At 49.9% G+C, this 14,503-nt stretch overlaps 1 protein-coding gene across 12 annotated transcripts in view; it reads left to right on the top strand.

Annotated features, from left to right (window-relative positions):
• Nucleotides 1–14,503, top strand: part of LOC135910807 (prestin-like) — a 271,569-nt gene that overhangs the window by 195,488 nt on the left and 61,578 nt on the right. Inside the window, exon 1 of one of the 12 annotated variants that reach the window (XM_065442924.2) lies at nt 6,830–7,082. The exons of the other annotated variants lie outside the window; for them this stretch is intronic. The gene's annotated coding sequence lies outside the window, so the exon portion shown is untranslated. Of the gene's footprint in view, nt 1–6,829; nt 7,083–14,503 lie in introns of those variants that run through there. 12 annotated transcript variants of the gene reach the window in all.

Raw genomic sequence — 14,503 nt, 5'->3', positions numbered from 1 at the left:
TTTATGGGAAGTTTAGGCATCGTCATATTTTATGCTTGGTTGCATTGGTTATATATGGGAAATCAGCATTATCGAAACAAAGAGGGCCGCTTACTTATAAATATCGGAAGATATGAACTATTTTACTGAGATGAAAATAAACATAGGAGTCATTGCCGCTTTTAGTTCGCGATTGCGATTCATTTTCATTTGATGAAAGTTGTAATAACAATAAAGAAAACAGAAGAACAAGCTATGAATTGTTGCACTACTTAAATGGTGTGCTGTGATGCTAGCGCGAGAGTCTTTCACGAAAAGTTGCAAATACTCAAACGTCAGAGTTAGAGCTGCATGTTTTAGGAAGGTGCACGAATAAGGCGTTTATAGGCTGCACTCGGTGCTGTGAAGTCAGTATGAACTTCCTATACACCAGTGTACCCCAGCGAGGTTACCGCATTTATAGAGTCATTCGATACTACAGCCGTTGAAGCTGAGCGGCACAATTCCACGCGTGCTTGTCGCAAATTCATATATATGCATACAGTGTACCTGTAACGCCTGTACATTGCGCACCCTGGCCACATAAGGATCCCTCTACAGAGCAGCCTAACTACGAACGATGTGGCGGCCCTCTTTATGCATCCAGTTCATGCTTATCGCGCGTCAGAAGCAGCACCGTGTCGGCGACCGAAAGGCGTAACGTGGCAGGATGCACGCAACCCACTGGAACGCGTGATACACGGTTGCCCCTCTTTGGCAGCGTTATTTCTCGGCCTTACGCTGTCGTCTCTGTATCAAAGCAGAGATGCACTGTAAAACACACTGCGTATATGCTGTTGGCCGAGCCACTGTTGTGCGGCTCAGCCGGTCATCCTCTCGGGGGAGTTTCTCCATTTGGTACAGAAAAAGTGCGCTCGGAAACGGCTGGACCACGGCGTCTATAGACCACGGTGACTGCGCGCATTGCGAAGCTAAACCGTACACGTTTCGCTATAGGTTATCGGAAAAGTGACTCTACAGAGCGTTTCACTAACAAACACTCTGTAGGCGTTACATTTGGCATGCAGCATTTTTCTAGCGTGTAAACGTAACGTTTATGACGTAGCATGATATCACAAAACTTGCATGTGTCTTGCTAAGCAACAGCAGCGAGCTTTGCGTCAGTCCAGTGGCTATATCTCTATTAGAGCTGACGTTGAACCCCAGACGGAGGCCCTTGAAGAAATGTACGAGGAACTCCAGCAGACATTGACGTAGGCAACCATGCTGCATGCCGGATACGATCTTTGCAAGAGGCCCCCTGGATTCAGTTTTGGGGCTCTCTCCGGCGAGGACCCGGGCGCGGTGTCTCAGTGGCCATGAAGTCCAACTCCATGGCCACTGAGAGCGGATTCCATTCTCGGTCACGGAGGCTGCATTCCACTTGGGAGCTGAATGCAAAAAAGCGCTCGTGTATACCTTGCACGGGGTGCCGCCAGCCAGATGCGCTGAACGCAACTCTTGGCACGCCTGAAAACATGCGACTTCAAACGTGCTGTCGCCTGTGAATATTTTCCGAGGCCACCGCCGGCAGTACTGCAGCGGACGAGGATATCGCGCGCATTGTGGAAAGGTTGTTCATGATAAAATTCGCGACTTCCGTTGTGAAAGAGGGCCTGCTGCCTGTCAAGTTGAATGAGTTCATATCCGGAACAATTGTTGCAGTCTCGTGGTACGAACAAAGGGAACCGTGCGAGACACGGACGCAAGTATAGAACGATAACGCGTCCTTCTCGTTTCTATACTATATAGTGTCGGTGTTTGCACGCAGGCCTTTCCTTAACATGAAATACGCATCCCAACTTCCTCAACTCTGTCGTTCTAAGCGGAAATCTGCTGATATTCTTTCGTTTTCGTTTTTATTGAAAGTGAAGAGCCTCCATTGGCTCCTTCGCCCGTTTTCGGGGTTCGGTTGTTTGTGGTCGGTGATTGATCGCCGCCAGTTTGTGGGTGTTGGTTCGTGGTCGTTGGCTGGTGGTCGGATCTTCACCGTCGAAACAAAGGGCGCGCTGGTCTCACGCAAGCAGGTCGTGAGGAGTATATCGGGTTAAAGAAAAAAAAAACACCTTCTATGCGAACATAGTTCCCACAAACTTATGAGTTCTAGACGTGGCATTCGCCGCAGCGAGAGAAATATTCCGTTAAATTTCAGTAAACATCCGGCGCTGTTGCGGATGTTGTGAAAACAGGCAATCGTCGACCATGCCAAGGTATGTATAGAACTTCGCTCCGTTGTAGACATGCCTTCGCAACATCGTCTGCGTGTAATAGCCTGGCCTGTTAGCACATCCTATCGCGCGGTATAGCTTTTAGGGGCTTCTGAAGATGCCGTGGTGGAGCGCTATATAGGGAAAGCCAGCCTTCCTCCTCACATGCCGCTCTATCCTCCTCTGGCGGCTGCGGGAGAGGGCTACGGTGCCGCTGCAGCTGTGCTGGTTAACGGCTCTGTTCTCTGCGGAATTGCACAATGAAACTACGTAGATGTCCTCTCTGCAGCAAATATGCGCTCTCAAGCGCATCATTCCTTTGACGAAATGAATAGCTCTTCAAGTGTTCAGCTATTCGCTTGTTGACAATCTTCGTCGATGGTCTATCCACAGTTTTCTGCGATTTTACACTTATTTGAATATTTTATCTGTTTGGGGGTTGGGAACCTTCAATGAGCTTGAGACCTATGAAAGGGTGGCGCAAAGTAGCGCGTGTCTTGTAACCGTGGTACTCCAAATTGACTTCGTGTATGTAGGAAACCGAATCTTCGAAAGCAGCCAGTCTCCGTGAGATAATGTGCACGGCGACTGACGGGTATAATCTTCCTGCTCGAGCGTTTAAATCGGTCGTTCAGCTTCACGAAACGGCAATCCTTTCGCATTTGAGAGAGAGCCAAAATTGTGGGAAGATAAGTTATTTGCAAGCCGAGCCCTACCTAAAATTACAGTCAGCCACAGATATTTATGGGAAGCGAGTTCCTCGACAGATGTGACTATCTGCGTATCTGCAGATATGCAGGTAGTCACATCTGTCGAGGAACTCGCGTTCCATAAACATTTGTGGCCGACTGTAATTTTAGGGCGCGGCTTATCTTGTGGTCGCCTACTACACTGCACCACAGGCGACCACAAACTTCTCCCCATTCTTCCTCTTGTATGGCCGCGAACCTTCGACTGCCCTCTTCCGTACAGACCCGACTCATCCGAATGTACGTCCATCTCTGAAGCTGCCCGCCGCGCAGAGGAATGCCGTCAGCTCGCCCGTTCCTTTAGAGCCGCCGACCAATGGCAACGAAAGTCTCGACGTGGCGATGATCACCCGCACTGTCGCTTTCTTCCGGACTCCCTTGTGTGGCTTTGGGTTCCCGCCGTTCCTGCTGGACTCTCATACAAGTTTGTATTCAAGTATCAAGAGCCCTACCGTGTTGTAGCGCAGACATTGCCTGTGAACTATATTGTCGAGCCTGTCACGCCACCTACGGACCAACGCTGTCGTGATCGTGAAACCGTCCACGTACAACGCCTGAAGCCGTATTACGACCCCATGCTTCTGTGTTCGCCATGAGTCGCCAGGATGGCTCCTTTTCCTATGGGGGGCGATTGTAGTGAAGAGGAATGCCCAGTGCTGCAGACACGTCGCCAGTCGTCCGGGAGGCGCGAGCTCGAGATTGCCTGAGCTGCTCTGGTTAAGACACGCTGCCTGCTGCTCTCTTGGACCGTATTCATATTAGAAAATAAATAAATATGTAGCGAAAACTGCCACACAATCTTCTAACCTGTGCCGAAGCTCTGGGGAATTCAGTTTTGTTCGTAAGTAAATCATGGTGAAAATGTGCATATGCCATATTCCACGGAGGACGGGAATAAACTGGGAGGAAACATTACGCCACCTAACCAGCTTTGGCAAGCCAACTCTCCGTGCCAAGTCGGCACGGCACTTGGCCTCTGTGAGGCAGTGTATATTGTCCGAGAATGTTTGGTTCCCGTTAGTTTTTAATCGGCACGCAATTGTTCGGCTCTGGCCGCAGAGCAAGATAATTCAGGATAAATCACACCGGCGACTTGTGGGGGTCGCGCGACCGTTTGCGACCGGTGCTCACGCCGGTAAGGCCGGCTGAGCTCGACCTTCAAGTCGCGTTCCCGGAGACTATCGTTCTCGGCGTGAACTCTACAGGGATCTACGCAGTTCGCGCGCAATTCGCGGGTTTCGCGTTCCGGCAACAGCCACGGATTTTGATTCCAGCGAAGAGGAAGACGCCGTCACTGCGCTGACGTCCTTTGCCATGGTGTCAGCTGTGGCATCACGGAAGCCTGCTAGTGCGTTAGGCCGTGTTTCCTTTCGCGATAGTGGCGGGCCACGCAAGCTGCCCCCTGCCCGAACTCCGCGCGCATGAGGAGGATTATTATCGAGAGCAAGTTGGGACTTCTAGTTCGCCTTGCGTGGGGAATTGGTACATATTCTTTTGTGCATTCCTTTGCCGCTGTTTAAGCTTCCTGCGAATGCAACCGCGTACATTGGACGCGTTGCTAGAACTGCTGCGCCCGAGCGTCACACGAGGCAAGACACCGGCTACATTCCTGTAATCTGCCACGGTGGCGTGGACTTTTGTATTTGGTGCGACGCAGGAGGGTGCCGGATGAAAACACACGCTAACGTAACCTAGCGGGGCGCCGCTGATTGGTTTAGTATTTTCGCGACCACGTTGGCGCGACTGAAAGATCAAGCAGCGAGCGACTGACCCAGAATAGTGGCTTTTCGAGAAAAGCAACCACTTGCGACCATTTGCGACCGTTCGCTTTGCGACCAACTTGGTCGCGCGACCGCTGTCAGTCACCGGGGTTAATTAGCCTTTATATACATATATAAATAGCTTCCCGTGGACTTCGTTCGATGGACGTTTAACTGTGCTGAAAAATTACTGACGTGAAATTACGTCGTCATAAACGCTGTTCTTGGGGGCGGCGTGGCCATGTTTACCTTGCGAGTGAGACATATAACGCGGAAAAAACACAGAAGAAACGCGATGTTAGGTTGTTTGTGGCGGAGTCGGGTAAGTTTAGCGCAGCCCGCTCAGCGCCTACGTGGTGCTCGGAAGCAATGCGCGTCATCTGGAACCGTGCCACAATATTCTGTGGAGTGCGCATTACATTTTTTTGTGTGTGTTCTTATTCATCATTCTTCTCTGCCTTTGCTCTCGCTTACCGTTGTGGGTTTTCTAGACCTGAAACGCGAAGTAGGCTGTGCCGGCAGTTACGCTGTCCCACATGTACGCCCGAAGATCAGACGGACGCGTCGCCTTGCCAGAGACGGATAGTTTTCCTTTGCGAAGCTGCCGCGCGCGATATCCTCCTTGGTAATCGCCTTCTTAACGTCAACCTTTCTTTTCTCGGGGTTTCTTTTTCTTCCTCCTCAGACTTTCCCGCGAGTAGATTTGTGAGAAATGACTGCAATCGAGCTTCACTTACCTCGGCCGTATGCGTCGTAGTTACTACAGTTGGCGATTAGTCGGATATGTCTCTGATCGCCGACAGGCTGTTGAAATTTATTGTCGTACGTTTGAGTGGGGCCAAGATGATTAGTCTCCCAATGCGTGGCTTCGTCTCAGTCTTGCCGCTGTGGATCATTTCGCTGACAATGTTTTCTGTCTTGTCAGTCTACCGAAGGGCAATCGTGACAGCATGAAGGTATGCTTTGGTGTAGCCTGTTGTCGTAGCGCGTAGTTAGTCCAAGTTCATGGCGTGAATACAGCGTAAAGCGCCGACACACGTGACGATAATAGGTTTGTGCGCGGTTAAAGTAAAGAATAGGTTCAAACGCAAGCGCTCACTATAGTTACTGAATTTCACGGATAAGAACTTGAACAAACATAGAAAGGGGCTATCCAACACGGTATCGCAGACACTTAGCAATGTCGAGGGGGGGGGGGGGGGGGCTGAAAACTAAGAGTGATATTTCGAAAATACATGCATGGCGAAAAAACGTGGATGCTTTGCATTGCATTCGCGTCATACGCACGTATTCGTCGCTCGCTTGCAACATCCGATTAGCTACACTATTTCAGACTTTGAATACTCCTCTCTGTCCATGTTCGTTCAATCCACCAGTTTCGTCCTATTCCTGAACACTTTCACCTATGTTCCGCCTCTCACATTTTCATTCCATTCGCCCAGTGGTGAGTGGCAGATCAGAACGTTGACTCAAGCCGACCTGTCAGCTTTTCTATCGTAATAAATATGCCCCTCTCGCTTTGACACTCATTGCACACGCCACTGATGGCCCGCTATCAGCGTCCGAGCGTTTAGCGGCGCCACCACCTGGCAGATCGGTACAGTGTCCACATATCAAATTCCGGCACTCTGCGGCTTCGATCTCGCCACAGCAGCGCAAACGAGATGTATTAAAAACTGCCTCACCCCCTAGGACTGACCGCTTCGTACTTAATATTTCGACAAGAAACCTTTTCTTTTTTCTCTCTCTCTTTCTCGTTTGTTTCCCTGATAGAGGCTTCCACGTTTAACAAAGAAACGATACATCCTGGCAGCGAACACAAACGTCAGAACGGGTGAAACAGTGACGCATAAGGTAGACGCCGTCCCGCTCGCTGTCGGTCGTTCCACCGAGGCTCCCGCATGCAATGCGGCAGGGCCGAGGAACAGAAGCACTGCATGCAGTGGGAGACTCGTCGGCGCAGCGGTTCGCGTTACGCAAGAGCGGAAAATAACCGAACGGATCTCCTCCGGTGGCCGACGCACGCATAATGTGGAGCGCCAACCGGTAACACCCGCTGGAACACTGCGCGCCGTCAATGCGAAGGTGCAGCTCGCGACGACAGGACGGCCGTCGCTACTCTCGGCCGAGTTCGTTGCCTGAAGTCGGCGGGGCAGTCAGCGCGGTGGGGACAGGGGAAAAGGAGCCCGCCTGCCATTCGGCTGTTTTACGTGTCGCCGGCTCCTCTTCGCGTGTATACATAAAGTGCGAGAGCGGTGTGCTACAGCGCTTCGTATCCTGGTATTGACGACACCTTTCTTTTTTTTTTAATCGTCCGTCACATCGCTCGCTCTGCCGTCTTCCATAGGGTGAGTCGCCAATGCTGCTAGATTGATTTTTTTCCTGGTCTGCGTGTTGTCACGCGGCAAACGCGCTGGAAATTTTACACTTGTGCGTGAACAGCGGGTCCGTACTGGCGGAGCTGTCGCTGAGTTTGCTTCCTTGAAAGAAGAAAGGATGTGTACAACTACGCAGGAGGAGATTTTCATCTGCTGCAGTTTTCTTTTTCTTTCTTATTTTTTTATATTTTTTTGCGTGCTGCACTTGTGTATTCATTGGAGACTGTGGCAGGTCATGCAATGCGTAGAACAGGTAACAGGTGAACTACTAGAGCGAGACAGCGTGACACCAGGTTAAGGTAAGCGCAGTGGAGTACAGCAGAAGATTACGTTATGTATCGATATTAAGCAATTTGTAGGCACAGCGTGGATCAGCGATTCACGGAAGGCATTGAGGAATTGGCGTTCGCTTGGAGAGGCGGCTGTTCTGCAGCGGCTGTAAGGTATGTTCGTGATGATGACTGCAGTTTCTATTGCCATCTTCCTGAAACGGTTTGTCAAGCCCTAAATCAGCATATATGTAAAGCATGCAAATGGACCCTTTATGAAACTAATGAAGCTTTCACGAAGCAAGGGCAAACAGGAAGGTTTTATAGTTTCGTTGACAGTGACGCTCCAGCAATAGTCAGACTGCAGCGACGCAGCAGGACGTTCGCGTGAAACAAAGGTGTTTGGGCATTTCATGGGTATGCCACGGCTTTTTTCCTGTGAACACTGCTTTTCGCAGAACGCCGACGTCTATGTATGTACCAATGGACCGTATAGATAGCCGTACACGAAACAAGTAGCTCCTTGCTGCCTTGCAGCATTCTTCAACACAGTCTGCCTTGCAGCATACTTCAACGCAGTAGACTTAAGTAATGTCTTTCTTGAAGCTCAGATGTTTTGTCATCACATGATTAAGTGGCTTTTTGAGGCGCTGTGAGGTTTATGGTGATTAAACTTGGGAAGGCATATGTAAACGCCAGTTTCCTTCGTCTTCTTGTTCTTTTTTTTTTTGTGGCCCAGTACGGCGTACTTCATTTAGTAGAGCATACAAGTTGACACCTGGCGTTCATCAAACAGTTGTCTAAAGTTGGTGTTTAAAAAACGAAAAAAAAACTGTGTTTAGCAAACACTTGATTACGTTAAGCAGAGTGAGGGAGTTCGTTCCCAAATAGTGATGGTGCACTCGCGGTGTAATGGAACATTGGCGTCTTGTAGAACCTTTCGTTGCCTCGTCCACGGGGTTTGGCGTTCGTCGTCGTTACCTCGCTGTATATGTTATGAACCAGTTGTCCTGCGCTGCTGAAGTGTAGAGTGGGCAAGAGGAGGACAAACTGAGATCCATCGTCTGCCATCTTTGCTGTTGCTGCCCCAATTTTAGTCTCTTTGTACATGGCGTAAATGAACCCCCTACATATATATATATATATATATATATATATATATATATATATATATATATATATATATATATATATATATATATATATATATATATATATGTCCCCGCAACATCTTGGTGCAGTCGCGGGGTACATCACGTGCAAATCACTGAACTTTGCAGCGAACATCATGTGGGCCATTCGACCATGTCGACTGAGAGGCCCGCTGCTTCGGCTTCGGCTGCCACAACACCGATTGTCTTGACCCACCTCCGAGACCTCGCCACCTTCTCCGGCACTGACACTATGGACATCGAAGACTGGCTAATCGAATGCGAACGAGTGGGCAAGACCAACCGGGGGGATCCGACTATAACGCTAGCTAAGATCATCTATTTTATTACCTCAAGGGAGCGGCCAGTGTTTGATTCGAAAATCACGAGGAGGAATTGATCAATCCGAACACCTGCAAGCAAAAACTGCCCTAACTCTTTGGAAAGCCAGTTGGGCGCCAGCGAGCCACCAAGAAGGAACTTTTGTGCTGGGTCCAAACTTTACTGAATTGTACGTTAGGTACATTCAAGGTGTATTAGCGCTCTGTGGTTGGGTTGACGACAAGACGCCCGAAGCTGACAAAGTCAACTTCTGGCGACGGCGCCTTTAATTTACTCTTGTACAAGGACTGCTCGACCGTCGACATTATGATAGGGTGTGGACGCTTTGAAAAAGCAAAGAGCCATCGTGCCTCACAACAATTTGTTCGGCTACCTAATACCGCCGCTACATCATCGTGTGAAGACGTCCAGTCACCTGGTGCCAAAAACTTGCCGCGTCTTGTCTAGCGCGAGATTGATGCTGCGTCTCCGTCGGTTCCCCAGGTTTGTTCTATCGGCGAGTCCCGCCCGGCACTATCTTTTATTCAAGCTGTCGTGGTCGAAGAGCTGCCTAACGCAGGCATCAGTCCCGTCTGTGCTGTAAGTAGCCCTACGGTCAGCAATTTCTTTCGACATCCCTGCCCACAATCGACATATCTCGGATACCGTGACCCAAACTAGTGGCGCACACATGATGACAAGCCAATGTGCTTTAACTGCAATGGGGTAGGTCATATTTCCTGCCATTGTCGCTATCGTCGGATTTCGTCTCCTGGTCCCGCGTACACTTACCGCCCGGAAGGCAGCCGGTCTTCGCCCTTTCATACCCGCAACGACCCGCCGCACTATGATGTTGCTGCTCCGACTTCACGCTACGACCGCTTTTCGCGTCCCCACAGAACCGGTGTTTTCGCTCACTGATTGCCAGTCGCTCACCGTCGCCATACCCTCGCCGTCCCTCCTCGGAAAACTGACCAGTGCAACTTCCTGAGATGATGCTGCATTGGCGAACGGACCCGGAAATCATCTGTTGGCCCTCGCCATCCGACAAAATCTTTTGGCCATAGAAGTGGACGGCTTAGCTGTTTCGGCGCTCGTAGACAAGGAGGCGCAATTACCGGTTATGAACACTTGCATTTCTAGTCGTCTGGCCAAGATCCTGACGCCCGCGGCGTCGCCTTTTGTTCCGGTTGCCGACAGCGGTACATCTTGCGTCTTTGGCATGTGCACTGTGCGTGTGAGCTTCGCTAGCCTCCAGACCTCAGTTTTCGTCGCCGTTCTTCACCAGTGTCCACATGAAGTCATGGTCGGCTGTGACTTCCTGAGTACCCACTATGCCCTCATCAATAGCTCATCTGGTCTTCTACGATTAGAACTCCCATCTGTGCCCGATGTCACCATCGAGTCACCACCGCGTTTATGTGTCGCCGAGTTTGTTTGCCTTCGATCAGCTGCCGCGACGTATGTAGCACTGACCTCAGATCTCGCGGTTTGTGACGGCGTCTACGCGATCTCTCATTTGCCTAGTTGCTCTTTTGAGAAGGCGTGCAGCCCTCCCTCATTCTGTTGCCTGTTTCTGTGAACCGGGCATGTATCCGTATTCTGAATTTCGGACGCACACATCAATTGCTTTCCCATGGTATCACGCTAGGCAGCATAACGCCTTCAGACTCACACGACCCTCTGGCCCTTACTATTGACGCCCCGCAGTCTTCTGGAAGCCCTGACACCATCACTTCATTTTAAGCCCCTTCTGAAGCAATGATTTCCCCGGACCTTTCCGCTGCTCAGTCTGATGACCTTCGTCGCTTGCTAGCCGCTTGCAGCGACGTTTTCGATTTTGCTTCGTCTCATCTCTATCAGCCAAAAGATATGACTTATTGCATTGACACTGGGAATGCCTGGCCCATCCACAGTAGTACTTACCGAGTGTTCGCGATTGAACGGCGCGTAATCCCGACGGAAGTCGAGAAAATGCTTACCAAGGACAAGGCCATTTACAAGTCCTTAGGCGCCCCCTGTAATGCTTGTCAGAAAAAAAAAAAAGAGCAACACCTTGCGGTTTTGCATCGACTATCGAGATCTAAACAAGATTACTAAGAAGGACGTGCACCATTTGCCGCGAATTGACGACTCCCTAGACTCTCCGCATGGCGCACAGTACTTGTACAGAGCTTCGGTCCGGCCAATGGCAAATCGCCGCTGACGAAAAAGATAGAGAGAGGACCGCCACTATAACACCCAATCGACTATAAAACTTCAAAGTTATGCCATTTCGCTTGTGCAGTACCCCAGAAACACTCGTACGAATGATTGACTCCTTTCTTGGTGGTTTAAAGGGGTATACTTGTCTGTGCTGTCTCGACGACTTTGTCATTTTCTTGACCACGTCCTCCAGTCTAGATCTACATGGACTCTCGTCCTTCGCGACATACACGCGCGTCCTTCGCAATGCAGTTCTTAAACTTAACTCTGCCAAATGCTGCTTCGGCAAACGAGAGGTCACTGTACTTGGCCATCGTGTCGATGGTGCAGGTATACGCAGTCTATGCAATTCTAGCCCAACGCCAGCGTGGTCAGAACTGCGTTATTGCTTCTGCTAGCCGCCTTCTTTCCCCTGCTGAGCGAAACTATTCGATCACAGAGAGAGTGTGTCTCGCTGTTGCTTGAGTCATCGCCAAATTTAGCCCTTATCTTTACGACCGACCCTTCACCGTCATTACTGACCACGATGCTCTCTGCTCGCTGTCTTCTCTCAGAGATCACACTGGTCGCCTTGTTCGTTGGCCACTGCGACTTCAAGAATACTCGCATACCGTCATTTACAAGCCTGGCCGACTGCCTCTCTAGGTACCCCGTAGATACACCGGACACTGCCGTGAGCAACTTCAGTCCTTGTGTTTTTTGCATCTCATAACTCTTCAGCATCGCTGCCGAACAACGCCTTGACGCGTTTCTACGCAAGATCATCGAAAATTTGTACTTCCACGCTCCTGATGCTTCTCTACGCCTTCTCGTTTTATAAAATGACACATTATATCGTCGCAGTTTACTCTCTGATGGTCCTGACCGGTTACTTGTCATCCCTGCTCACCTCTTTTCGGCTGTTCTGGCCCAGCTTCACCACGCACCAACAGCGGGACCTCTCGGCGTGTTACGCACATACGACCCCGCACGCCGGCATTTCTATTGGCCTGGAATGTCCCGCTCAGTGCGCCGTTACGTGGACTCATGCGACATTTGTAAGCGCCGGAAAAAGTCGACATTGCCGCCTGCAGACCATCTTCAGCCTCTGGACATTCGGTACGAGCCATTTTATCGCGTAGACTTTGATTTACTAGGTCCGTTTCCCTTTTCCGCCACTAGAAACTAGTGGTTCGCCGTTGCCACAGATTATGCGACTCGGTTTGCCATTATGCATGCACTTCCCACTAGCTGTACCACCGACGTTGCAGACTTCTTGCTGCACAACGTCATACTCCGGCACGGGGCTCCTCGGCAACTAACTGATCGGGGCCGACCGTCGAGGGCGATTGATGACATTCTAAAATCCTGCATGACGCAACATAAGTTGACTACGGCCTGCCATTCACAGACGAATGGTTTGAACACTTACCGACATGTTGGCCATGTATGTGTCTGACGACCATTAGGGTCGGGACGCTGCATTGCTCTTTTTGACATTCGCGTACAACGCTTCCAGGCATACTACGGCTAATTATCCGCCGTTTTTTCTCTTATACGGTCGAAACCCTGCATTGCCCATGAACATCATCCTGGTGCCTTTTTCTGGGTTCCTACTCACTGAATGTGCTCTAGAGACTATTACCCGTACCGACCATGCACGTCAACTTGCCCTCAGTCCATTTTCTGAGTCCCAAATCCACCAGCAGTCTCGCTGCAACAGCCACCACAGGACCACCTACTATCCCTGGATCGCTCGTCCTCCAGTGGTCCCCAGCGCGACGTGTCGGACTACCTGAAAAACTGCTTTTCCAGTACACCGGCTCATATCGCGTGTGCCGCCAAGTGAATGATGTCACTTAATAGGTCGCTTCACTGCTGCCTTCTTCATCGCCTGCTCATTACCGCACGGACATTGTACACTTTGTCCGTCTCGAGTCCTATCGGGCCCCGGACACCACTTGATACCTTGTGTGTTAGTTCTTTCATGTAACCTTTGTTCACCTGCGCCGCTTGTGTGTGTGTGTGTGTGTGTGTGTGTGTGTGTGTGTGTGTGTGTGTGTGTGTGTGCGTGTGCGTGTGCGTGTGTGCGTGTGCGTGTGCGTGTGTGCGCGCGCGCGCGCGCCAGCAAACGGAATTATGACATCATGCCGTCGTCCTTATTCGATCAATGTTATGTCAACGCCATAGCATCGGTCGTCTCCGTACATTCGTCATTGTCCCGTCGTGGTCATTCCATTCTCATCATTCCGGGTTCACACATGACGCATTCGCCTGATTTGTTGTTTGCATTTCGGCACAGCTTGTGAGCGGTATAATGCATAAACAGAAAAATTGCATTACTTAAATTTGTAACCTTTGTTTTGGATAAGCGTAACCATTCCATGAGATTATGCGTTACGCAGGATGAATAGTACGCATCGCCGTTATTAGCACCATTTCACTGAACCGCTTCACTGAAGCTTCGCTTCACATATATTCCAACATGTGCGCAGGATCTTCATAACATTCTTTTTTTATGCATCTTTAGTTCTCGGCCACAGAACTAAAGCTCTCGTGAAAGAAGAGAAGGAAGAAGGAGAAGAAAGAATGTAAAGAAAAAGCTAATAAAATTACCGCAATCTGGAAGCGTCAACTAAACTGAATAAAATTTTGGACAGTGAGTGTAGTCCATAATGACATAACGTCCTAGATTGTGTGGAAGGTGTCCATGTAGCCTTACTTTCGCATCACGTTGACGACGTAACCTTAACTCCAGATACATTACATGACTTTAGTTTTTCCTCGGCATGGCGTGAGGGCGTACCGTGTTCCCTGTCCTTTCCTTCCAATTTCTCAAGAAGGCGTGTGAATTTCTGTGAGGATTTACGAATAGAATTTGTGAACCTGTGAGAATACTTTGTGCACTATAAACGACGAGTGCGCGGTTGGCGGTTGTCGCGCCTGCTGGCAAAGGTAAACAAACAACCGTTCGCTCAGAGTTGACAGCCTTGCCGTTTCTTCGTGCGTCAGTGCGTTCTGTAAACAGAGCGTTCTACGCCGCATCGACCCGCTTACTTGGACTCAGCCGAGCTCCCAAAGCAGCAATGTTCGCCGGTCGTGATGAGGAGTTATTTAACCTCCTTTCCCCTCTCCCCCTACGTCGATGCACTGGAGGATACCGAAAGGGGTGGGGGTTGGGGCGTGTAGTGAGATACCTCCGTTCTCTGTTCATTTAATGGCGACGCCTCTCCCCCTTCTGTCGTTATTAGGGTTGCGGATTGGGCGAGTTGGTATTGCATTCTAAGACTGGCACAGCGCTCGCTTAGTATTGCAACTTGCTTACTGTTGACGACCCTATTCTAATAAGGAACCCGGACGCTTTGACAAACTTTTTCAGGGATGATAACAAGGGCTCAGAAGCTTTTCCAGTAGACATAAAATATTTATATTATTCTTTACCGCACAAGTTGTTGCATTGTGTTGA

Source organism: Dermacentor albipictus, chromosome 5, assembly GCF_038994185.2.
Source record: "Dermacentor albipictus isolate Rhodes 1998 colony chromosome 5, USDA_Dalb.pri_finalv2, whole genome shotgun sequence".
NCBI lineage: Eukaryota > Metazoa > Arthropoda > Arachnida > Ixodida > Ixodidae > Dermacentor > Dermacentor albipictus.
Note: the sequence above shows the minus strand (reverse complement) of the source record. Positions and strands in the feature narration are given on the sequence as shown.